The following is a 26,539-nucleotide window of genomic DNA, read 5'->3' on the forward strand; positions in this document are numbered from 1 at the left end:
GGAAGATGGGCACGGATGTTAGCTCAGGGCCAGTCTTCCTCAGCAAAAAGAGGAGGATTTGGCAGTAGTTAGCTCAGGGCTAATCTTCCTCCAAAAAAAAAAAAAACAGTATATGGGTTGAAGCCACAGAACCTAATTTACCCACAGACCACTTAACGCTGCTTTTTCTTGACTCTCTAGGACAAGGTCACGGACAGAAGTCCCCTCTGAATAGCTAAACTAGACATCATAAAGTCCATTTCCTGGAAAGTCTATTAATACTGATAACTAATTAATACTGATAACTAACATTGTTGAGCATTCACAACTATGAAGCACTGAGTAACACACTTCTCATGGATTATTTATCATTCACAACTACATACCTGGAGGTGTGATATGGACACTGCGATGCGATGACCAGACGCCACTTCAGGACTAAAGACCGGCCCCCCCCCCCCCCCCCCGTGCCGCAGGCAGAATGCAGGAAACTGCCCTCAGCTGGAGAAAGTGCTCCACCCAAGGCCCAGCACCCTTCCCCTGGCCACTGCCGCCAGTGGTCAACATCAGTGACTAAAGGCCCAACCTGCTGTAGAGCTCCATGTGGGGTTGACTAAGACTTCTATTAAGACTGCACCACAGCTCAACTTCTCCCTCTGCCCATTCCCAAATCCTTCCCTTCTCCCCCACAGGTGTTGTCTTAAGAGACAGCATGGGCACTGTAAGGTGAAAAAAGTGGGGCTCAGAGAGGTTAAGAAACTTGCCCGGAGTCACACAGCCAATGAGTGGTATGACTGGGGTTGGGACCCCAGCCCTCTGATGCCAGAGCCCTGGTTCTAAACCACTCTGCTCTACTGCTCAATCGAGTTTGCATTTTTATGTCCAATAAAATAAACTGGGTAACCTGGCTGTTGTTCTCACAGTAGACTGCAAGGAGAAAATTATAAGGAAAGAGTTGCAAGAGGAGTCTCAATAAACTGTTATCAAGGACAACCAGGAAACAGAAACTACTCCAGATCTTTCAAACCAAGGGACTGGTTACAGAGTGATGGAATGGCTGAGAGGCCACAGAGGGAACAGCGAGGAACCCAGAGCCCAGCAACTGCGGAAAGCTGCTAGTTTGCCCAGGCAGGAGGGATCATGGAGGGAAGTGATATTACCAGAGCCCAGAGACTAGAACAGCACAGGCTGCGGTGGAGAAAGGGGAAGTCCACGTCTTCCACCGGACAGCAGAGGGCAAGGGAGCTTGGGAAATGTAGTTCCCTGTAAGTTGGAACAGAACAGCAGAAGGTCACAGAACGGATCTAAGAACAAGTCTGTGTTTGAGCAGCCCACAAGTACAGCTGATCAACTGACAACGAGGAGGAACAGAGAAACACTCTGAAAATAAGACACAAGAATTAAAACAGCAGATCTGTGAAAACTGAGTTAATGGCAAGTATTCCCACACACTCCATCAGTCCCTAAGCAAACGATAACAACAGTAATAATGCCTTTCACTTACATGGCTCTTTACACGGCATATTGCATCAATAAGTGATGTCTAAAAGGACGAGCCTGAGAAGTTTCACTTATTCGCCATTTAGTAGATCAGGGGAATATATGAGACACTCCAGAAATATTTCCATCATCAAAATAGTGAATTTATTTGACAGTGCTTAAATGGGTAGAATTTCACGATCAAAATTTTACTTAAGTAGAACAAATTGTTCCCCACTACTGTCAGCTAAATGAGGTGTTAATGCAGTTCCTATGCTGGAATGCCAGATCTGCCTTCAGGATTTTATCTGCTGTTTGACAAAGTAGGAGCTAGAACACAAACGCTTTGCTCTCTGCTCAGAAGTCCTCTGCTGACTTCTCTGATGCAGCAGAAATTCTTAGGGGTAGCAAGGGGGCAGAGGAGAGAAAAACCCTGACAACAAAAATATAACACCAAAGATCTCCAGTCAGTGCTCGCTTCAGCAGCACAGATCCTAAAATTGGGACAATACAAAGATTACCGTGGTCCCTGCACAAGGATGACATGCAAATTCCACATTTTGCTTTCGTTTGCTAACGTTCACAGGTGGGAACACTGAGGCTCTGACAAGCAGAATGACTTACCCAACTGAGGGCCCTCTTGCTTCAAACTCCATCCCCAACTTCTCACAATAAAAGGATTTCCAGTCACTGTATTCAGCAACCACTCAATGTATAACTATCCATCTTGCCCCTCCAAAAACCTCTAACATCTATTTTAAAAATTATTTATATTACAGTCCCTCCAGAAGCAATGTGATTTGTTCATATTTAAGACTGGGAATACATTTCGGTCCTTTCCACACACCCCTCCCCAACAAAGCTTCTTTGAGGTAATTAAGACCCAAACGGCTTGAGAGAGGATCTGGGTTTGAGGCTTGGCCTTGCTTCTAGCTAGCTGTGTAGATTTCGGCTAGCCAATTAACCTTTCTGCGCCTCTGTTTCTTCATTTCCAACATGACGCAACTAGAACTAGCTAACGTCCACAATCCTTTCAGCCCTGAAATGATTCCACAGACAGATAATAAAAGTCCTGTGTGGAACCAGATGAACTCTCTCTCACTTGACATCGCCCAGACATCTATTTGTGAGATTGCTTATCAGAATTAAAAGTACAGTCTGTCGCCATGCATAGAGAGAACACTGACCTCATTCCTTGCTCAGTTGACTGTGATCTCACCCGCAATTCTCAAGTTAGGTTCTGGGGTAGTCTGATTGCAAAAAGAGCAATTCTTCTCCCTCCCTGTATCTAAACCCTCTGCCATGTAACCCTGTAGTGTGCTCCCACTCTGGGACGGCCGTGCGACTTCCTTTGGCCAATGAGAAACTAGCAAACATGATATAAGCAAAGGTTTGAAAAGTGCATGCACTTTTGGTCTTGCTCTCATTCTTACTCCCTTGTCATGGCCAGGAGGACATGGTGGGTCTAGCGTGCTTAGGGATGAGAGACATATATAGAAGAGACAAGTCTCCCTACTCTTCCTAGCTAAAGCCCTCCTAGCTCAGCCACTGAGCCCCCAGACAAGTGAGAAAACCCAGCTAGGATCAGAAGAGCTGCCTGCCCAGCCCACCACTGACCACAGACACATGAATGACATCAGCTGAAATCACCAAGCCCAGATCAAGATCAGCTGAACCCCCCAAACTTGTAAGCTAAGTATTTATTACTGTATTCCACTGAGGTTTTGAAGCGGCTTGTTATGCAGCATTATTGTGACAATAGATAACTGATACACATTCCTTGGACGACTAGCCCTCAGCCAGACTATAATGACTATTTCCAGAATAAAGAGTCCTTAGTGCTGAAGCAAGTTTGGGACGTGCTGCATGCCTTAAATTTATCTTAGAGGTCCATACACACATTAATGCTTTTAAGGCTCTAAGAAGTCCCCCAGAAGAGGAATCTATTTAACTTTGCCTAACTCATGTGTCCCCCAACCTATTTTACCACAGACCTCCAAATACAATTTGCTAATCAAATTCCCCCCGACCCTTAGATCCCAAGTCTAGGCTGAGCTTCAGTCCAACCTTCCTGCTGGTTAAGCTATGTACTTTATTGTCTCTTCCTAGATAGTCAATGGACCTTCAAAAACAAACAAAATAAAACAAAAACCTTAAAAGTACTTTGAAATCACAAAAGCTTATATTGTTTATAACCAAGTCTCATTAGAAATAAAGAGGAATGTTCCACAAATATCTGAAACCCATACACATCCTTAGTCTAATTTCAACTTTCTCATCTATTAAAACTTTAGCAGAAGCCTAAGGCTGACCTTGCTATTCCCTCCTCAACATTCTTCAGAGGCTCCCCATTGCCATCTTCTTATCATTGTTCACAAGCCTTTGATGATCGGGGCCCTGAAACCTTATCCATTTCCTCTCCCGCCACTCTCCCTCCCCTCTCTCTCCTTCCTAGCCTACTCCCACTCTCAGGTGTCCCTGCGATCCACGCTGAACCACCTTCAATCCATCAAATGGGCCACGAGCTAGTGCTCTGAAGCTCTCCAAGGCCTGGTCCTATTTGATGTGAACTTGAATTATGCAACTTTGACATAATATGATATCAAAGCATTAATATGGTTTCACATTAATTTGAATCAGTGTTAAAACCACCCAAAATATTAAAATTCTTTAAAAATTATAGTGTCAAATTTGGCTGGGCCAAGGGGTACTCTAAACTCTGTTTACAGAGTGGCCACAGGGTGGCACCATATTAGCTGATAAACAGAAATACCCACCATCATTGGTCTTTTGTCAGAAATATTTTCTTTTTTTGGTTTTAAAAAAACATTTTTTTTAATTGAAGTAAAATTTGTATTTGGTATATAACATTATATAAGTTCCTTGAATTACGGGAGTTCTGAATTTGCAAGGACTTAGAATACAACCCTCACATAAAATGTAACCTCTAAAACATGGAGTTTCTCCTGCTGGAAACGCCTCCTCATCTCTTAACCACACTCAAGCCCGAATACACAGAGTTCACCCAGCTAACTTCAATTCATCCTTTATGCATCAGTTGAGACAGTACTTCTTCCTGGAAACTTCTCCTGAAACCCCCAAGAACAGGTTGCAAGACCCTCCCATGATAGAATTTACCTGATTTTGACATATTTTCCACTATAAATGCCTATTATTAGATCTAGACAGCTTCACAGAAGGGGTCCTAGCTCATTAAATCTTAGATCCAGAGTCCAATATAATGCCTGGTTCACAGTAGATGATCAATAAATACCAGATGGGTTCATGTGTGGATGGATGGAGAAATGAACAAGTAGGATGGGTCACCGAATATAACATAACTGCTTTTTGCTGTATATTTTCCCTTATCCTCTTCCCTGTCCAACCACAAGGAAAGATAATTACAAACACAAGGGAACAGCAGAGGAAAGAACACAAGAAAAAAAAACAACCTTGATAATCATATTGGCTGAATAAGAGTGATCAGTATGAACTTAGAATTAACGTAGACCCACATTTTTTGAAGTGAGGGCACTTGTCAAAAATATAAAAGACAATCAGAAAAAAAAGTAGGATGCAGTAGTGTCTTTCTTTGCCTCCTCAGAGAAAAGCTGCTGAAGATACATCTTGTATTTTTTGGAGATAAACATTTTAACTCATTTGTTGAAAGCGAAGGATTCACTCCAAGAACTGTGCTCTGTAACGAATGTGACTTCTTTGATGTAGCACCCGAAGATGTAGGAAGGGCTTTCATTACAGCTCCATGGGTCAGATTTCCGGCTTCCTATCACAAACCTCACTAGAGAAATAATTTTTTTTCTCATTCTCCTTCACCTTGGACACCAAGTTCCCTATCTTGGTTATCCATGCGTTGTCCTCTTTAACAGGGATAGAAATAAGTGCAAACACAGATAAGACATTTTAAAACCAAATAAGCCTTGTCTCTGTTTCTTCTCACATGCCTTTTGACCCCTGACCAATCCCAATACACCTCTGGCACTTTCAGGCAGGGCTAGGGAAATAGCTCTGCCATTGTCTTAAACATCCTGCCAGCTGACACCAGGCAGGAGCCTTAGAGAATGTCACATGGATGATCTTTTGGCTGCATGTGTGTACAGCCTTGTTCTCTGAGCCTTAATTTTATTTGAACTTTCTTTTGACCCCTTATAGACACTCTATTTGAAAACAAGGGCTACACAGTATTTTCATGAGCTAGAAAAATCCAAAACAATTTTCTATGGATTAAAGTTAAGCATAGTCAAAGTTAAGCAAAAACATGATCTGCTGATGTTTTTCAGGTTCCTTTGTGCCATACTCCCCTCCTGTCTGAACTCCCTTAAAAAGCCCCACTTAAGGGGCTGGCCCCGTGGCCGAGTGGTTAAGCTCGCGCGCTCCGCTGCAGGCGGCCCAGTGTTTGGTTGGTTTGAATCCTGGGCACGGACATGGCACTGCTCATCAAACCACACTGAGGCAGCGTCCCACATGCCACAACTAGAAGGACCCACAGCGAAGAAAGTACAACTATGTACCGGGGGGTTTTGGGGAGAAAAAGGAAAAAAATAAATCTTTAAAAAAAAAAGAAAAAAAGCCCCACTTAAAAATATAAATAAGAAACGGGCCATTTAGTTGTGTCATCAAGAAACCACATCAGTGGTGGCAGCGGGGAACATCGTAGTTGGTTCTCCCAAATCTTAACCTTAAAGATGTGGTAAGAGCCCAGCTTCTCGGAGCAGCTCTGTCCTTGGAAGCTTGTTAAACTTTCAAGAATTCATTTCTCCTCCTACAGCCTGTTTTTCTGCATGCATTCTTTCAAAAGACATCTGCATCCCCTGGGAAGAGATGAAAGTGATACCAAATAAAACAAAAAGCAAACTTCAGAGGGACTTCTCAAGTAAATGCTCCCAAATACAGAAAAATTTCTTTAGTTTGTTCTTCTCTTTCACTCTTTAACCCCCTTACAAAGTTAAATTCCCCAAGGTTGTTTATCCTCTTTATTTACCAAAAGCACCCACCAGGTAACCAAATGAGGATCCCTTTGCAGAAGAGAGCCCAGGCAGCAATTTCCCAGAGACCATGAAGCATCGCCACCAGGACTCCCACAGAGCACAACTGAATCCACCCTGCGTTTCTTGCCAATGCTGTTCCTTAATTGGCTATGAATAGTTACAGTCAGCCCCAGCAATTTCTGCACCCTGTATAGCATAATCTCCTAAAACATCAGCTGAGCGTTTAGGGGCTCAATCTTTAAATAGCATCTAAATAACAATCATAGTAATAATGAAAGAATTGCCAAACTGCTATGTGAACTCTGAAGCCCCAAGTGGAAGCTCAGCTAATGGAAGCAACTGTTCTTCCATACCCCGCCCCCCATCACTTTTTAAATGTTCCATTTAGCAATGGAAATTTCTGCAGTTAGATAATGTGAAGTGATAGGATTTTATATTTCGGGCTATCTCTGGATATAAAGATTAAAATTATTGACAGCTGTTCTCAAGGAAATCCCAACTCCACTCAAAAAAGAAGCTTCTAATGGAATTTGTGCATTCACTCAATGAATGATTACTGAGTACCAGGCATGTTCCAGGCCCCGAGGATCCACAGTGAACAATACAGACAGTGATCCCTGCTCTCGTGGAGCTTCCACTCTGGAGGGGTAGACTGACAGCACACAAATAAGCAAATGTTCTAGATATCAGAAGATACTAAAGGCCATGGAGGAAAAAGTCTGACGTAGGGAAAGAGGCAGCTGGCAAAGGTGGTGAGCATGGAGCGAACAAGGGAGAGTAGGAGCAGAGGAAGCTGGAGATAAAAAGGAAGGGATCTTGTCAGGCCCTGAAGGCCCCTGTAAGGCTTCAGCTTATGCTCCCAATGAGGTGGGAAGCCACTGTAGACGAGAAGCAGAGCGACACAATCTGCCTTTTATTAAAAGGATCACTCGGGCTGCTGTGTTGAGAACACACTGTAGGTGAGCAAGGACACAAGCAGGGACACCAGCTAGAAGGCTACGGCAGAATCCAGCTAAAGGGGGACGGTAACTGGACCAAGGTAGTGATGAAGGCAATACAAACTGGTTAAACTTGGGATGTGTTTTGAATGTAGAACAAACAATTTACTGATGAACTGGATGTCAGCATTTGAAGGCAGAGGTTCTTCTTCTATTTTCCTACTTAAAATGCCCAGGAAAACTCCAAATTTGCATTCATTGGGTTTATTTAATGCAACAGGTTCTGATGATGCATTGAGTTACATCTCCAGCCTTTATCTTGCAACTGACCCACGGTTATCTGCCGTTGCTTCTAACATACTTCATTCCTCTGGTCCACTCAACCTTAGCTGATCATCCATTCCCAACCTTGGTACTGAGGATCATAGAACTAATCTCCCATTCACCCAGGTTCAATATCCCTTTGTTTCTTCCTTCTCCGTCTTCCCCACTGTGAATCAGACACGAAACTCTTATCAGTTCTTCCTCTGAACCCTATTTTGTACACTCCCCTCCCTCTCAGTTTCTATTGCCTCCCCTCTGGTGCCCACCACTACAGTCTCCTAGGTGGTCTTGCTGGCTGCAACCTCTCCCTCATGAAAACCACCTTGCCAACTGTCAACAAAACAACGTCCTGAAAGTGCAGGTTTTTGATGTGACTACCCCTGTTTGCAAGCACCCCGCACCCTGGCCTCCAAGGGTCTCACCCAATGGCTATAGGTCTCTCCATAGCCCTCCATTATCTAACCTCTCACCCCTACCCCACAGACATTCACTGCCTCTGGAGTGTGAAAGGGCATTCTTGCTCATTCTTACTTTTTAACTTTCATACATGGGGCTTCCTAGCTTATAATGCCCCCTCTCTCTCCCTCCTGTGCAACCTTGCCTAAATCTACTCATCCACGGAGACTAGCCCAAATTCTGCCCCCTCTATAAGAACACTCCTAATGGCTCCAGCCCCTATTCATGCCCTATTATGGCCCTGTTCATCTGACCCTTTCATTAGGATCTCATGTCACAGATGGATGCCATATTACCTGGGTAGGTGTAAACTCCAAGGTCACATACCAACTCGTTTTTACACCCTCCATTGAGACACATATAGAGTATTCAATATGTATTTACTGAATTAAATTATTTCATGAAATAAACTAACTGAGACAATATTACCCTCCACCTTGATCTCAAACTCTGAAAGTGGGAAATTGAAAACTCCTAGAATTCAAAGGATACAGGATCTTTGAATAAAACAATCTCAGATAATTCTTACTCTACCTTTCTGTTTCTCTTCTGCCATTTTGATTCTTCCACCAACTTTGCTTTTAGATAACGTGCCACAGAAGAACTGTACAAAAAGTTATGGTTGGGGTTATCTTATGGAGATTATGCTCAAGGGACATAATATGCCAAGTTGGAATCTAATCAGTCTTTCAAACAGTCAAACAAGATACAGGCTTCACGGGAGAGTAAACAGGAATGGAATGAGCAGTTCTGGCCCCACAGTCACAAAGTTTGGCCATCACTGAGATCTCTGAGTATAGAACGGGGGCCACATGGCAGTGGAAGCAAAAAGAAAAAGAAGTTGGCTTTTAATCAGGCACTCAGGCTCTATTCCCAGGCAGGAATGCCGGCTACATCTCAGAAACTACCACACAGCCTCCACCAGTATGTTCTAAATGACAGGAGTTCACTGACTCACAAAACACCATTGCAGAGGGGCTCCCTGAGAAACTCGGTCCTTGTAGTCCCCAAAACAGGCTACTCTTCACTTCTCTCAAGACAAAGATTCTCTCCACTTAATCCTTACTTCTTCAAGGCAACTACCTCCAATGTTTAATTCATGCAAATGACAAATATTTGCCAGTACCTTAACATGAGCCATGCACAGCCACTGACACCCTGAGGAAGGCAGATAGGTTCCTTGGCCTTCGAGAGCCTACAGATAGTGATCAAGTCACCACACAGGTATAAAATTACAAACTATGATTAGTGCAATGAAGGAAATGGAGATGGAACAGGGGATGAGACTTAATCCAGAGGGTTCCATGCTCCCCTGAGGAAGTGATACTTGAGCTGACATCTGAAGAGTAAGTTAGAAGTTAAATGACATATGGGGAGAGAGAAAACAGCCTCTCTCTCCCCATATGTCATTTAACAGGGACATAGAAGAACACAGGGGCAGGAAGGACAGTGGTACACTGGAATAACTAAAATAAAAAACTAAGCAGGGAGAGCATGGCTCAAGAAGTAGTTAGAGGGCAAGCCTGGTGGCGCAGCAGTTAAGTGCGCACGTTCTGCTTGGGTGGCCCGGGGTTCGCTGGTTTGGATCCCGGGTGTGGACACGGCACTGCTTGGCACACCATGCTGCAGCATGTGTCCCATGTATAAAGAGAGGAAGATGGGCATGGATGTTAGCTCAGGGCCAGCCTTCCTCAGCAAAAAGAGGAGGATTGGCAGCAGTTAGCTCAGGGCTAATCTTCCTCAAAAAAACAAATAAATAAATAAATAAAAATTTTTAAAAAAAGAAATTAGAAGGTAGAAGGCAGGTCAAGCAGAGCTTTGTAGAACATGGAAAAGAAAGAAACCTCTAGCCTCAAAGGAAGAGGCAGGCCCTGAGAGTTCCTTCAAATCCTCTGTGTACTAATGTTCTCTACTCGTCTGCCATTGCCTACTCTGACCACAGTTCCTTTGAGATAACCCATCCCACCTCAGCCCCTCAAAGAAGATCCTTAGTGGCACAAGACTTGGCCCTCCCAACTACAGACGATTGGACAGCTAGCAACCAATATGAGTGTCTCCTGGGAGCATGTAAACTTGGGAGCTCTTAAGACACAGAGGCTACAGCCAACTGGTGATGAACACTGAACTAAAAACTTTCCATGAATAGTGGGGGCTGAGGGACATGTTGGTCATGTTGAGCCATGTGCAAAAAAAAATTTAGTTAATTGTTTGTCACTCTTCCCATTGAAAGGTCAAGTCTATTTCCCTTCTCCAGGAAGCTGGCCCTGTGACCGCTTTGACCAACAGAATTCAGTAAGAGTGGTCACCCAGGATTTCTGAGTCCTGGCCTTAAGGGCACTGGCAACTTCCGTTTTTGCACATTTATAATGCCCCCTCTTAAAACCCAGCCCCCAAGCTGTGAGAAGCCCAAGCCACGTGGACAGGGGCTACATAGAAGAGAACTGAGGTGATCTAGTTGGCATCCTAGCTGAACTCCCATCCTGCAGCGAGCATCAACTGCCTGCCATGTGAGAGAGTCATCTTGAGTATTCCAGCTTATTTGAACCCCTGGATAACTGCAGCTCCTGCCAACACCATGTGGAGCAGAAGAACTGCCCAGCTGAGCCCAATCAGCTCACAGACTCCTGAGGGATATTAAATGGTGGTGGTTGTTTTAAGCCAATAAGTTTTGGGGTCGTTTGTTACAAAGCAATAGATAACTAAAACAGAAATAGAACAAGGTAGCAAATAAGATTAGGAAAGAATAAAGCAGATAACCAAAGAAAGGCAGAGACGCCGCCACTGCATGGTAAGGAGTTCAAGCTTAATTCTGGACTTTCCCGCTCTCGTTCCATGACACTTGGCTGAACGTTGTTCCTGCCTCTGTAATTCATGAACTTCAGTTTCTTGACAATAAATTGGCCTTAAGTATGACCAGCTTAAGGGCTTTCTGTTCACAAAGGCTTTGACTATAATACCCATATATTACAGTCACCATTTTGCTCCTGCCTCTGCAAAGGAATTCTCGTTTATCAGTGTCCAGCTTAGCAACCAGCACTCAGAAATTCACTGTGTCTACAACTGTGGTATTGATAAGACAGTCTTCACCAATTACCTGCCTTAGGGTATCAAGATTACGGATCTCTAAAGTTTTAGGGACTAGAGTAATTAGAAGCAGTTTAAGATTCAAATATCTCTTATGCTAGGAGTGTCAAACATGTTCCACTAAACAGGTGATTGTGAACTATGGAAGCTAACATAATCATTAGTAATTAAAAAGGCAACCCAGCATATTTCCAAACAACCCATCATATTTTAGGTAATTCTAAAGTGAAATGAAGCAATTCCATAGTGATAAATTTGGTGTAAGTGCACACAAGTCTGAGCAAAGGCATGTATGGATAGACAAAATCAGTGGGTCTATCTCCCTATTTTGAGACACTCGTGAATTTAAAACATGCATTGCTCAGTATTTAGAATATGTGCACCATGAGGTCTAACAATATGTTAAATGTCTAAAGATTCTTAAAGACATTGTTTTGTTTTGTCTTCATTCCTAATATTTTTATAGTGTGTGTACTGTATGTATTATTTTAAGTGATGAGTATTAAGGATTAGATTCATCTTCTATCCCTTGGCCTCAAGTCCAGGCATTCCTCCAAGGGCCACCAGTATTTTGGCCAAATAATTAGACTCACTGATACTCCAACCCACCAGGAAATTCCACACCTTCTTTCATGCCATTCCCACTCTTCTCTCTCTGGTAATCTCACTAAGCTCGCCCTTCAAGACCCAACTCAATGTCACTTGTTCTATGAAGCATTATCTGACACTCACTGACCTCTCTGCCTTTTCTTAACAGACTTAACTACACCCTCATTTAGATTCACATAATATTGTGTATAGACCTATAACACTTAAAATATTTAGCATAATTATTTGTTTGAACTTCTATTTTCCCACCTCCATTGTGATTTCCTTGAAAGCAGTGATCAAATACTATTCTTTATCGACTCCATGGAGCTTATTAGCAAAGTGCCTGACTCACAAGGGGCCCTCTGTAAATATGTGCAGAATGCGTGCTTTCTGTTGCTATAGTGTCTTATTCTAAGCAGCCTGAAATGCCTTTCACACAAGCTTTTTTAAAAACTCTCAAAAAAATGGATTATAACCCTTTAGAGGGATGAGAAATATAAGGAATTAAAAGGAAAAGACTTACTTATCTTAAATTAGACTACATGAGAGAAATCTCTGAAATTTCCAGATAGATAGATCCATTTCACTCTGCTGCTTCTGTGAATCACATATTATTCCACCTCACAGAGTTAAATACATCATAACTAACGCTATACATGGTCATAATAAGGTAGAGCTTTTGATTTTCAATTCACTATTCAAACAGAGCTACCCATGGAGTAGACCCAAAAAAAACAAGATTATCAATCACAACCTCAGGCACCCCTCCAAAAATGTCTCTTTAATAAGCAGACCCCTTCTTTTATTAAGGCATCCTACATGCTGAGTGTCCTTGGGACACTTCATTATCTTATATCTTTATAACATTTCTAGCTGCCTCATATCATCTGATTCTGTCATCCAGATTCCTCAAAAATAGTGTCTCAGTTAGGGTTCCAGCAGGAAATGGATGGAACACTCATATGAGACAACTTAGGGTGTTTAATAGGGGATTGTTTATCAGGTGTAGGCAGGGTTTGGGCAAGACAACCAGGGTATCCGAAGTACCCTAGGCCTAAAGGGACAAGAGGATAGAGCTAGAGGAACCCAGAAAAGGTACTATAGTTACAGAAGTGGGCCACTTGACAGACTCTGGCATCCAGGAGGGCAACAGGGACAACCAGCAGCCTGGCGGCAAGAAGAGACCTGGGGGGATGAATAGGCTGCCCTCATGGTCCTCCCCCTCCAATCTCCTGCTACAGCTCCCACTGCCTGAATCCAACCTGAAGCCAGAGGGCAAGGAAGCCCACCAATGCAGCATTTAACGCCCAACCTGTGGCACAAGAGCAGACTAGAGAAAGTGGAGAGTAGATGTGGAGGGGGTAACAGACAATATCCAACACCGATGGTATCACAGTCAGCACCGATGTCTCAGCCCCATCCTTCCCATACTATAGCACTGGGCACACAGATGGAAATAATAAGAAAGAGCCAAGACACAGAGTGGCACTGTGTGCAGGAAGGCTCCACTTACATCCATTTCCATGTCTTTCTGAGCATGCAGGAGGTACCATCCACATGCCCTCTGCACTCAGTCCCCAAGCATACTGAACAGGCCTTACTCTAGGAACTGAGATTCTCTAACTGTAGGCTCTCCAGCAAGTGCCTAGGAGTAAGGCCTCCAGGCAAAGCCCTCAAACAGTGACACAAGAGTTGGTAAATAAACAGTCCAGTTCCTCCCCCCTCCAGGGGCCTACTCTGAAGCATATTCTACACAGTCTCCCAAAGACAGTGCTCCAGCAGAAGGGAGGCCCAGTTAGTTCCCCCCGATGGAATCAGCTTGTCAGCACACCCGATACTCGCTGCATTTCCTTCCTTATCTCACCCCCCTCGCCACCACTGATGCTTCCTGTGACCACCTCCCAAGTTAGCCATTTGCTCTCCAATCCTTGTCTCAGGCCGGCTCTGTGGAAAAGCCAACCTAAGACAATGCATGAGAAATAACCCCCACTTCTGAAAACAGACTTGTCATACACAATGTGTGAGAGTGTGTGCCCGTGCGCATGTGTGGTGCACACCCTGCCTACAGTTTTTATTCTGCTCCAAAGTAAGAATGTACAGAATGTGAGTCAAAAAAATTGACTTCTAAGTCTCTGACTTGGCTTTGAACTAGCTCTGTGAACCTCAGCAAATAACAACCTTCCCGGGCCTCAATTTCCTCATCTGTCAAATGAACTTAGACAAGGGCATCTCTAAGTTTCTTGCCCAGCTTTAAAGTTTGCTAAAAATTTTCAGCTGTAAAAGAGACAAAAAGCATAAGGCCCAGTACTTGGACTGACCCCAAATTCCATTCTTTGGACTATTTTCTTAAACTTAGGTAATTCAGAAAAAGCAAAAGGCACTTTTGTATCACCATAAAGAAAATAACTTTTAGAAATTAAGAATCAAACCTACCAACCAAATCGTTATATTATTTTAAATCAAATTTCCTAGATTTGATACCATACATATGATCAATTATTTTAAAACTCATAAATTTTATATGAACATCTATTGACCACCCTCTTAATCCATTATAGGATATAGCTATAAAAAATCAAGACTGCAAATTTTTTATAAAGTAATACCTCAGGAAAGAAATAGAGATCTGCTTTGTAGTTCTGGTTCCGCCATAACTTCACTTGTCCTCTTGGGCCAATCATTTCGCTTCCTCATTCCCCACATTCAGCAGCACCTCCAAGAGAGGTGGATCTGGAGCAGTCCATAAACAACGATCAACTGATGAATTACAGAATGACCCTGAGCCTTAATTTTACTAAATCGAAAAAAAAAAATAGTGGGAGGGTTGCACTATCTATATCATCTTGATAATCTCTTCCGATTCTAACATGCCCTCTTGAAATGAAACAGAATATAGTGACCTAAAATTCTGCAGCTCAAAATGATTTATATTCCTCTCTTGAAAGCTAATGCCTCTGCCAAGAGCAGCCATCCTACAGCACTGCTTACCTACCCAGTGGCAGAATCCACTGGATCCCGAACTTCTATAAACTGATTTGTAAAAGAAAAAAAAGAAAAAATTCACTGCTGGAGGCACAGTGTCATAGAATGAATAAGGCCCATGTTTCTGGCTCTCAGATTTAAAATAATGGCAAAAAGCATTCCAACCACCAGTCATGAGCAAGTCTGTTCTCATAGGTGATCAAGACCTTGTCTCAGTAATATTTGGAAACATATAACAAGCAAACAAAAAGCTTGTGGGAGGGAACAGAGGAGGCCATGGAAGGGGGAAGATGATAAGAAGGCATTCAAAAGTCCTTCACTTCTCTTTCTTGACTAGCCTATTCATAACAAATGAACCATCTGTAATAACATGAAAAGCCTAAAAGTAACAATGAGCCTCTTGAAAGGACTATTTGGCCCATGGGGGCTCCCGCTACTTTTTCTCTTAGGCACAAACAATTCAAAGTATGTGAGTATTGGAAATAGGAGAGGCAGGACAGGAACCAAGAGGAAAGTTCTAATTTTGTATCTTTGTGGGTATACTATCTAAAAACTGGTTTCCTTTCAATTTCCTCCAACATGAAGAACGGTCAGCTGCTTCTCTATGATATTTCATGTGAGTTTCAAGGCCAAGAGAGAGGAAGAAAAAAGAAAATGAGGTTTATAATGTCATTTACTGAAAAGTTAGATATTAAAATATAGCTATTATAAATTTGAAGTTATAAATACTAATTTACTATTTATACTAAAATTGTTAAGAAACATTAAATTACCAAGAAGGAAATATTAAATTACTTTGGAAATGTTAACATGAATAGCTATAACCTACCTAATTGTCTCTATCAGTGGTTCTCAATGTTGGGTGCATAACAGAATTACCTAAGAAACTTTTAGAAATTCTGACACCCAGGATATACCAAAAACCAATTATATCAACATCTCTGGGTGTTGGAAAACCAACAATGGTATTTTTGAAGCTGCCTGGGTGACACTGATATGCAGACAAGTTTGAGAACAACTGGTCTATATTATGCTAAGTTAATGTTAACGTGGCTTGAGGAAAAAGACAGTGCCTTGAACCAGCCCTTCACTTCTCTAAAACCCTCCTTGCCCTGGTCCTTACAGATGGACATCTTGGGTAGAAAGCTTCATCTCCCCACTGCTCAAGTGCCTGAGGCTGCCTCTCTACTCCCTCAAGCCCACTTGGAATTTGATATGATGCCTGCTATGGGGCTTAAGGGGCAAAGGAGCCTCAGGAAGAACCATGGGGAAGCACAGGGACATTAAAATTGTGTGCAGGAGGGAGAACGGGAATCCCCAGTGCCTTTGCAGGAATGAGTCACTCGCTGGCAAAGAAAACTCACTGAGGGTGGGCCATGCATTGCTAAAACACATGCAGCTTCAGCCCCTTTTTCACTGGCCTTCTTCAAACATTCGTGCATTCAGGATCTCTCTCCACGTGGTCATTTAATAGTCTGGCCTGAGTTTTTATATGGCATCAAGGTTGGCTTCCATGAAGGAGCATTCCAAGAGGACAAGCCATAATGCGCAAGGGCTTAGCAAGTCGCTGCCAGCATCATGTTTGCTAATGTCCCACTCACCAAAGCAAGTTTTGTGGCCAAGTCTAGACTCACTGAGGAGGAGAATATACAAGGGCATGAGTGATGGGAGGCAGAGTTCACTGAGGCCACCAAAGCAGCAATCTACCACAGTAGGAACAGAGTTTCCTATAGACTATGTCCTTTTGAGCCAGACCTTTTGAAATAAGCATCAACAGATTTATTAAAAACCAGTGATTGTAGAAATAAAACAATCTATACTAAATTAAAACTGAAGCTACCACACACTTTGTACCTCCCTCAGGCCAGCTCTTAGTACAGAAATAGAAATAATTCAATTCTGTCATTTCCTAATGAAAAAGAGAAAAATCCTATATATCCCTAAAAGATAGAAATATCAATTTTGAAAGATTCCCTCACTAAAGATTTAGTACTATTCTTTAGATAAATTTGAAGGCTTCATGATTAAAATACACTCACTGGATTAAAACAAACCGATCCACATCTACTGTCAACTCCTTTTTCCCAATTTCCTTCTTAGAGGAATGAATCACCTTTGAAGAACTAGGCACAATCTTAACAAACTGTAGTTTTTAGCCTTCATGCACTGAAGACTAAGAAAAATCACACATCAATTACCATATGGAAAAATTACAATTCGCTTTAAACTAGAAGCTCACTTCAAGACTGTTTTAATGCATACTGCTTATTACTTTATTATTTTTGCACATATGGATTATGAAAATGCATTCTCTAGAGGGGAAAGGCATCTCCATTATGACAACCTTCTAGTAGAGCAGTAAACACAACCCCCAAAGTGACAGGGATATCCAGGAAAATACTGGGTGTCCTTTTGAGTGGGTATCTTGTGGGTGGGTGCATTGCTTTCCAACCGACTTCCCTTCGGACATGACCAATGAGAAGGTCGTTTCCGGCTCCAATCTCATAGATGAAGGATGCCCAAACCAGGATGAGCGAAACCTGGGATGAGGTCCTAAATGGATCTGATGTGTGTGAGACAACAGTGAGTCTGAAAGATTCATTGAGGCCACTCAAGATGAAGAGAGAGGTGAGAAGACTGGAACTAGCAGAAAACCTTTTTAATAAGAATTACAAATAAAAAGTACGTGTAGGCCATTTCCAAATAGTTCTGATCAATTTTTTTTTTCAGTGAGTTTGGTGCAACTACAGCATCTAGTATTGTTCCAGGCTCAATAAATATTTCTCAAATGAATAAATTATAACCTAATGGGACAGAGGAAAATGGCCTCGGAGATCTAGCCCAGTGGTTTTCCATACGTTTTTGGTAAAATTGGTGGAGGACAAGAGATGCAGGGAGCTGACTACTGCTTTATACCCTGGGCTTTTACATGAATAAAAGTTACTTCTTACATAAAAAAAGAAACTATTGCCACCGATCTACCCCAACATGCTTGTTTTATGAATGAGAAAACAGAGGCCCAGAATAGAGAAACAACTAAATGAAGGTCAGATACAGAGTGGTGGTATCAACCTAGACCTCAGGTCCAGAGAGAAATATTGGCATATACAGTCGATCCTGACTGTCTGCAAATTCACCTACTTACCAAAATTTATTTGTAACTGCAAAATCGATGGTAGCAACACTTTGGCAGACATGCAGAGATGCAAAAAAGCTGAGCCACTGATGCACACGATCCCAGCTGAGGTCAAACAGGGCTCTGCTCTGCCTTCTTGTTTCAGCTCTCACATCCTAAACAAGTGTCCTTTTCATGGTCTGTTTAGTGCCATGTTTTTCACAATTTTGTGCTTTTTGTTGGCAATTTTGCTGTCTGAAAGGGCCCCCAAGCAATGTGCTCAAGTGCTGTATAGTGCTCCTAAGCACAAGAAGGCTGTGATGTGCCTAATGGAGAAAATACATGTGTTAGATAAGCTTCATTCAGGGGTGAGTTACAGTGCTGTTGGCTGGGAGTCAACAATACATATTAAATAAGATTTTTTTAAAAAATAGAAACACACATAAGACAAGGCTATATATTGATCAGTTGATGAAAACGTTGTGACCAAAGGCTCACAGGAACCTAACCCTGTAGATCCACTAGGAGCAATGTCTCAATGTTTAGCAAATGTTTAGCAGTGTTTAGCAGTGTTCAAGGGAGACTTTATAGAGCATCACTGCTGAGAATAATGAGATCCGCTGTGCATAATTTACAGCTCTGTAGCCTGTTGTTATCCAAGGCCTGGAGGAAGGGCCACCAGTACTTTTGAACCAGACACCAGTAGACACCTTAGAGAAAAGTGCCTCTCATACCCACTGAGCATCTTGGTTTTTCTCATAACCAATGATAAGAGCATTATCAATTGCGTGAGGATTTTAAAATTTTCCATTTATTTGGAAATCTTTTACTATTATGGGGATTGTTACCTAATTTGATAGCCACAGAAGCAACAAAGGAAACATCCTGGAAGTCACCTAGTCCACCAATTAATAACCTGAGTTCCATGGACCAACAAAGAGGTCCATAGATATAACCCAAGGTTCCATAAACTTGGAAGGGAAAAATAATTACATGATTATTTTCACTAACCACTAACTGAAATGTTGCATTTCCTCTAATAATAAATATAAATCACAACCCACAATAGTATTAATAGCACCCGTGAGTTGGTTTTCAATGGAAATTCCAGACAGTTTCACATCCTTTTAGAATTATTGCAGATATGGCAAAATTATCATTTGTGCTCACCAATAATTCAAAGTTACAACAGTTTTTGTGTCATTTAATGTGTTGATAAGACATACATATATTATCATGCCACAAATTTATTTACTATTTTTATATCTGTATTTCAATATAACAGTTTCCTTTGTAGTTCGGTATATTTTATTTTATGCATTTAAAAAGTTGTTCAGAGAAAGGGTTCAGAGCAGCGTCAGCAAACTGCCAAAGGGCTCCATAAGAACCTCTGAACCACCTCACTCATCCCACTGATAAAGAAACAGGGCCTAGAGAAGGAAAGCTGCTTTTGAGGTCCTACCACTGGTTAGAAGCAAATCCAGGCCTGAAGCCTCACCATACCCAACGTGGGGCTCTATGAGCTCCAGCAAGCTGCTTAACTATTAAACCATAAGCATAAAACGGGGACACCTTATCCCTCAAAGCTTGGCCAATGGTTAAGTGAGCCGTGAAATCAAATGACATCAGTGTGACAAAAGGGAGAAGCACATATTCCTGGGTGGAAACGGTGAAGGTTTTACAATGCATACCTGACTCCCTCATAGCCTCTCCAAGATTCAGATCCTGCCCCTTGGAGAATGACGGTTGCCCCCTCTGCCTGGAAGGGAATCACCGTGTGAGAGAGCCAGTGTCTGGGGTGGGACTGCATGCCGCTCAGGTATACTGGTGCAGAACAGAGGTGCAGAGTCACATTTCCCGCCATCACCCGGCAAGCATCCTACGCACCAGCCACAACAAATTAACTGCTCTACACCAAGCATGCAGAGCTCTTTCCTGCCTCCTAACAGCTTCCCCTGCTTACAGTGGCGCTCCTGCCTTCTCTTCCTGGCAAAACTCTTCTCATCCTTTAATACCCAGTTACACGTCATCTTCCTCTGTTCTTGCCCAGTAATTTATGCTTGTCTCAATACAAGACTATGAGCCCAGCGAAGATGTGCAGGGGAAGATAACAGATAGAGGAAAGGAGATTGAGCATCTGTTGTTTGCACATGAGATAGATAATGATAGTAATAATAATGCTAACGTTTACTGAGCATTTACTATGTAACAGTATGTAACAGTATTACATACTGTTCTAAGCAATTTACATATATTACCTCATTTGATCTTCCAAACAGCGGGTAGGTACAATTCTGATCCTCATTCCACAGATGAGGAAACTGAGGCACAGTGAGGTTACATAAGTTGCCCAAGGTCACAAAGACAGGGAGTGGTAAAGCCTGGATCTAAAAGGAGGCATTGATCCAGACGCTATGTATGCCTTTACCCACCAACTGCACTGGAAGGAGCTGATCCAATCCCTTCATTCAATAGGTAAGGAAGTTACAGGTCACAGAGATTAGGTGGTATCTTATCAGTGAGGACTCAAGGTAAGATTAGAATTCAGAGCTCAACTTTCAGAAGACTGCCAGACTCTACGTTCAGTTTAGATTTTAGTTTGGAAGGAAAGAGAACAGGAAGGAAAGAGGAAGGGAAAGAGAGAAGGAAGGAAGGAAGGAAGACAGACTCATAGATCAATTAGTCGACTGGCTGATAAATCCAATGATTGGTCAATAGACAGAAAGATTAATAGATAAACAGAAGACCTGATCATTCTCAGGTATCTCCAGCACAAAGCAGATCTGGCTCACAGTAGATAATCAGTTATTGCTCCTTAAGCCATGAAAAAATGTCAATACAGGCTATTAATATCACCCCTGAGTATCCTCTAATTTAATGTAGCTTCACACGATGCTGTTACGTGCTGGCCAGGAAACCCACAGTTGAAGGAAAGGCAAGAGGCTTAGAGACGATGAACTGCCTTCTCAGGAAACTCTTGGAGATTTCTTTCACAAAGAAGAGTTCACAATATTTTCAGTCTAAACCAGCCCTCCTATGTTTTTTTTCTTGCTGAGGAAGACTGGCCCTGAGCTAACATCCGTTGCCAATCTCCCTCTTTTTACTGGAGGAAAACTGTCACTGAGCTAACATCTGTGCCAATCCTCCTCTATTTTGTACATGAGATGCCACCACAGCATGGCTTGATGAGTGGTCTACGCCCGGGATCCGAACCCAGGAACCCCAGGCCACTGAATCGGAGCATGCGAATTCAACCACTACGCCACCAGCTGGCCCCAGACCTCCTATATTTTGATGGACATAATAAATACAATGTTCCGTGTTAACACAGAGAAACAAGGACCAAGTTTGCTTTGCTTGGGCTTTATGTTAATTTCTTGCTGACCTGATTACAACTTCAATTTATCCTACTAAGACAAAGATTATTTCTTTCGAAATAGTTGCCACTGTGCAAAGTCAACAAAGAAGATTTCTAACCTCCAATATATGGGATCAGATAAGTTTGCTCATGATCTCCTGACCTAGGGAACTAAACCATCATGTGCAAACATCATTGATGGGTTTCATGGGAAAACAATCCAAACACAGAAAACATCTGCTATGATACGCTTTCAACCACTTTAAGGGGGAAAAACTTCCACTGACATTATCGTCTATTCTCTGTAGCTGAAACTGCTTTCTACTTTGAAAGTTATTCACTTGCTCTAAACTGGCTGGACGATACATCAATTAAAGTAACTTATCCTTTAAACTCAAAAAAGGAAGATGCAAGCACACCTTCTGAAGTATACATACCTCTTCTTCCCACAAAATAGACTGAGTTGTCATACAGATGGTTAAAGATTTATTGTTGGTTTGAGGCAGATGCTAGTTAGCTACAGTCTTCAGAAACATTCACGTTTTCCTTTTGTAATCACAAGTCTAGGACTTACTCTCTGTGGTTTTGTGGTCGGCAACTTAACTAGGGTTGGCCCATAAACGCTCTAACTAGGTATGACATTAACAATTCCCAAAGATCAATGAAAGTTCACACCTCACTAGCAGCCAGACTCCCCAAAGACACCAAAGCTGAGATCTGCCTTACACCCCGGGCTGCATCTTCATTTTGAGCAGCATCTCTGGGACAAGAAACTTAATCTGTTTCCAGGCTTGTTGCTAAATCTATGATTTGATATTAAAAATACAATACACAGAGAATGTCAAAATGAGCCAAAAACAACAAACTAGATACAACCAAGAAGAGTCCCAGAGGCTAAACATGGTAGCAAAAGCAAGAAACAAGCATCTATATATAGAAAATGACTATCTTAACTAACAAGAAATCTACTTACTTGTAGAACTGTTTTCTTCTTTCTTTGGGATCCAGCTCCATGTATGGCAACTGGAGATTATATCACTGAGATAGTAAAGACACAAAAAAAGGGCTTTGAAAGTAATGTATTTTACATTTAAGACGTTACAACAATAAGGGTCAAATGCTGATGTGAACAGATTCAATTTTCTTCTGGAACATCTAACTGGATGGGGTGGGAAGGCAGCTGCACACAACTAAGAATCCACCTCAAATATCCAAATCTCAGTGTTGTTTTCCAACAAAAGAACATCTCTGGGTGTAAGGGGGGGACTCACAGGGCGCCTTCTCAATGCTCTTTAGTTTGGGTTCCCTCTGAGGCATACCCTAGGTCAAGGATTTGAGAACAAGTAGTTTATTTGGGAAGTGATCCCAGGAAGAACCAGTAGGGGAGTGGAAAAATGAGATGGGAAAGAAGCCAGTGCAGGGTGTGATATCAAGAAAGTTATCATCATGGGCAACTGGGGTCTACCCCCACTGGGGAATTCTGGGAGATGGCGTAGACACGTGTCTCCAGTTACCCCATCTGAAAGGAAGGGAGCTGGGGTACTTGTATACCAATTCCTATCTCAATTGAGGGGTGGGGGATACAGGAGGCATTGACTTCACAGCCCATACATAGGCAGAGAAGGGGCCCAGAGAAAGCCCTCACTCAGGTAAGGGGGCCAAATGCAGGCAGCTGGAAATTGGGCAAAAGAGCTGGTGGGTGTCAAAGACAGAGATATCTGCACATTTATGTTCATGGGAGCAATATCCACAATAGCCGAAAAGTAGAAGCAACCCAAGTATCCACCGATGGATGAATGGATAAACAAAATATGGTATATACACAGAATGGAATATTATGCAGCCTTAAAAAGTAAGGAAATTCTGACACACGCTACAACATGGATGAACACTGAGGACATTATGCCAAGAGAAATAAGCCATGCACCAAAGGACAAATACTATAAGATTCCACTAATATGAGGAACCTAGAGCAGTCAATTTCAGAGACAAAAAATAGAATGATGGTTCCAGGGACTTAGGAGAAGAAGGAATGGGAAGTTATTGTTTAATGGGTATAGAGTTTCAGTTTTGCAAATACAAAAGTTCTGGAGAAGAATGGTGAGGATGGTTGCACAACAATGTGAATATACGTAATGCCACTGAACTATACAATAAAAATGGTTAAATGGTAAATTTTATGTTATGCGTATTTTACCACCATTTTTTTTTAAAAGGTAAGTGCCAAAGCTGATACGGATGGAGCACCTAAAGTGTATTTATTCCAATAACTCCTTCAAAGACCTGCCTCAAAGACCTTCAAAGAGATCAGATGCAGCAAAAGATGCCCAAGGACAATCACCAATAGAGATTTGGGGAAGGGGACCATTCTAGGTAAAAAAATAAATGTGTTCACTTTTTTCTGATTATAAGACTAATATATGATCACTGATAAAAACTTAAGAAGAGAGCCACCCCCAATGGTCTAGTGGTTAAGGTTCGGCGCGCTCACTGCTTTGGCAGCCCAGTTCACTCCCCAGTCATGGAACCACACCACCTATCTATCAGTTGCCACACTGTGATGGCAGCTCACATAGAAGAACTTACAACTAGGATATACAACCACGCACTGGGGCTTTGCGGAGGAAAAAAGGAAGAGGAAGATTGGCAACAGATGTAAGCTCAGGGTGCATCCTTTCCTGCAAAATAAAATAAAATAAAATAAAACTTAGAAGACACAAAAATAAAAAGAAGAAAATCTAAGTCGTGTACAATCTCATCACAAGGGTGGCTCTCTCAGAATGAGTGGCATGGCAAACAAAGTGCACAAAGGACACATCTGGAAATCAGCTCCCAACCTCAGTTGCCAGGGGGCTTGTGTGGCTGGCAGAGCTGGGTTGCTGGCCCCTCTGGACCACACTCTCCCCATAGGGAAACAGTAGACTTTGTGTCAATGTCTTTGAACACCTTGTTATTTAGGGTGTGGTCAATGGACCAGCAGCATCAGCATCCCCTGGGAGCTTATTAGAAATGCAGAGTCTCAGGTCCCTCAGGACTTGCTGAATCAGAATTTGCATTTTAACAAGACATCCAGGTAAGTCGAGTGCACCTTAGAGTTTGAGAAGTGCTCACCTTAACACATCCTTCTACTTATGTCTATGACTCTGAAAGGGGTTAGAGCCACTAAGCCTCTACTGCCTTGGTGTTAAAATCTCCACTTCCTCTCATGGAAAACAATCCCCATCTAGCTTTAAAATGAGGTAATCCAGTACCTGGCACAGGATAGAGACTATGTAAGTGTGTGCCAATATCATTAGCATTGGCATTACCTACAATGTCACCTGAAAGAAAACCAGTGGAAGGTGACAGCAAATTAGAAAATTTTCATCTAAAATAACAAATTTTATTTATTTTTGCTGAAATAGAAAAATCTATCCTAGGGCAAGCTGAAAAGGATAAAATGGTTTTCTCCCCAAACTGACTGCTTCTTTTGTAATACGGTTCAATATGCTGAAGGCTTTTTTCAAACCTTAAAAAAAAAGCAAATGAAATGACATGTTGAAACTTAAACTGACTCTCTTGCATTTCCAAGGCTTCTGGTTTGTTGTGCTTAATGTCTTTTTTATTTTGCTTTTTGCCAACTTTGTAAGCAACAAATAGGACTTTGTCAGCTTATGCAATGATGCAGTTACAAGCACATTAGCCTTCTCACACACAAGAAGAATCTGATTTCAGAAAGAAGAAATAAAATTCACCACTAACGTAACATGTTATCACATACAAAGTTCTTTACATTAGGGGAATATTACCTACTTTTGCTAGGATTTGAAATTCGAAAATGTAGAGGGAACAGTGAAGGGGGCTGAGGAAACGAAAACAAACTAAGCTTTGAAGCAGCCGTACAACATGTCTAAGCTTATGGGCACATATCAAAAGCCTTGACACGTAAGAACTCTTTGACCCAAAAATTCTGCTTCTAAAAGTTTATCCCAAGGACGTGCAAAAATGCTTATTTTCAGTGGTAACACTCCTCACAGCCTTGCTTATAATATAAATATTTTTAAAAAGAAAAAACTAGTTTATGATATTGAACAATTAGTTAAATAAACTTCATTCATTCATATAAAAGTAGAATATGGCATTCAGAATAATGCTCATTTAGATGTACGTTTAATGACACAGAAAATGTTCATGATATATTTTTTAAATTTAAAAGTGCAAGTTACAAAAGAGTGTGGGTAGTATAACCCCATACTATCTTTACTCTTACTTAAACAGACACACACATACACACACACACACACACAGAGGCACACCTCAGACCTTCTCAGCCCCCCTTCCTGGTCTTAATTTTCTTCACAGTGCTCACCACCACCAGATATATGAGAAATTGGTTAATGCTTATCTCCCCCACTAGAGCAAAGTCAATTTCAGGAAAAGAGGGGACTGTTCTGTTCATCTCTATGTCCTCAATGCCTCATACCGTGCCTGGCACATAGTAGATAAGCAACAAATGTGACCTGAGAAATAAATATAAGCATGCAGGCATATGGCATAAGTCTCTGGAAAGTATTCCCAAAATTGTTAATAGTGGTTATGGCTGGGTGGTGAAAATACAGATGCTTTTATTTCCTTCTTTACATTGATCTACAGTTTCTAAATTTTATACCGTGAACTTCTTCTAGAAGAATAAAAGATATAACTTCTTTTCACATATGCATGTGTGCATTTGTATTCATACACGTACACTCCTATATTTGGTATCTAATAAGAATATCCATTTTCTCCAAATTGCCAAGTTATACAACGAAAAAAGCGAAACACTATTTTACTCTCCACTTCAGGTGAACTAAATGGAATATGGGACAAGTGGTTTAAAAAAAAATAACACAATGAATCCATTTTTGCTTCTTATCACACACACTTTCATTAAGTCACATACCAAGCACATAAAATCAGATAGTATAATCCTTAATAAATTGCTCATTTCATAAAAAATAAGTTTTTTAGTTCTATGAATTACACATTGTATTTTGCAATTACAGTGGAAAACGACACTTTCAGAGGTATCACAATAGATGCCCTATTGTTTTATTTTTAATTTATTAAAACTAGCAATTGCTCCAGAAGGCAGCAAAACTGGATCACAGTGTTCTCATTGGTCTGAAAACAGAATTGCCATCAAGAGACACACCTGGCGAATGGATCAAATCAAGAGCATAAGAGGCATTCAGACAGCATCCCGTGA

General features: G+C 41.7%; 1 protein-coding gene and 1 non-coding gene across 14 annotated transcripts in view; one reads left to right on the top strand and one right to left on the bottom strand.

Annotated features, from left to right (window-relative positions):
* Positions 1-26,539, bottom strand: part of PLCB4 (phospholipase C beta 4) — a 388,953-nt gene that overhangs the window by 308,832 nt on the left and 53,582 nt on the right. For 2 of the 13 annotated variants that reach the window (XM_070587875.1, XM_070587866.1), the window contains exon 1: positions 14,464-15,048. The exons of 9 other annotated variants lie outside the window; for them this stretch is intronic. The gene's annotated coding sequence lies outside the window, so the exon portion shown is untranslated. Of the gene's footprint in view, positions 1-14,463; positions 15,049-22,285; positions 22,351-26,539 lie in introns of those variants that run through there. 2 more of the 13 variants (XM_070587872.1, XM_070587863.1) reach the window with 2 other exon arrangements.
* On the top strand, positions 1,929-2,030 carry LOC139078326 (U6 spliceosomal RNA). The gene has a single exon (XR_011531264.1). It is a non-coding gene; the product is annotated as a U6 spliceosomal RNA (small nuclear RNA).

Source organism: Equus przewalskii, chromosome 21, assembly GCF_037783145.1.
Source record: "Equus przewalskii isolate Varuska chromosome 21, EquPr2, whole genome shotgun sequence".
Taxonomy (NCBI): domain Eukaryota; kingdom Metazoa; phylum Chordata; class Mammalia; order Perissodactyla; family Equidae; genus Equus; species Equus przewalskii.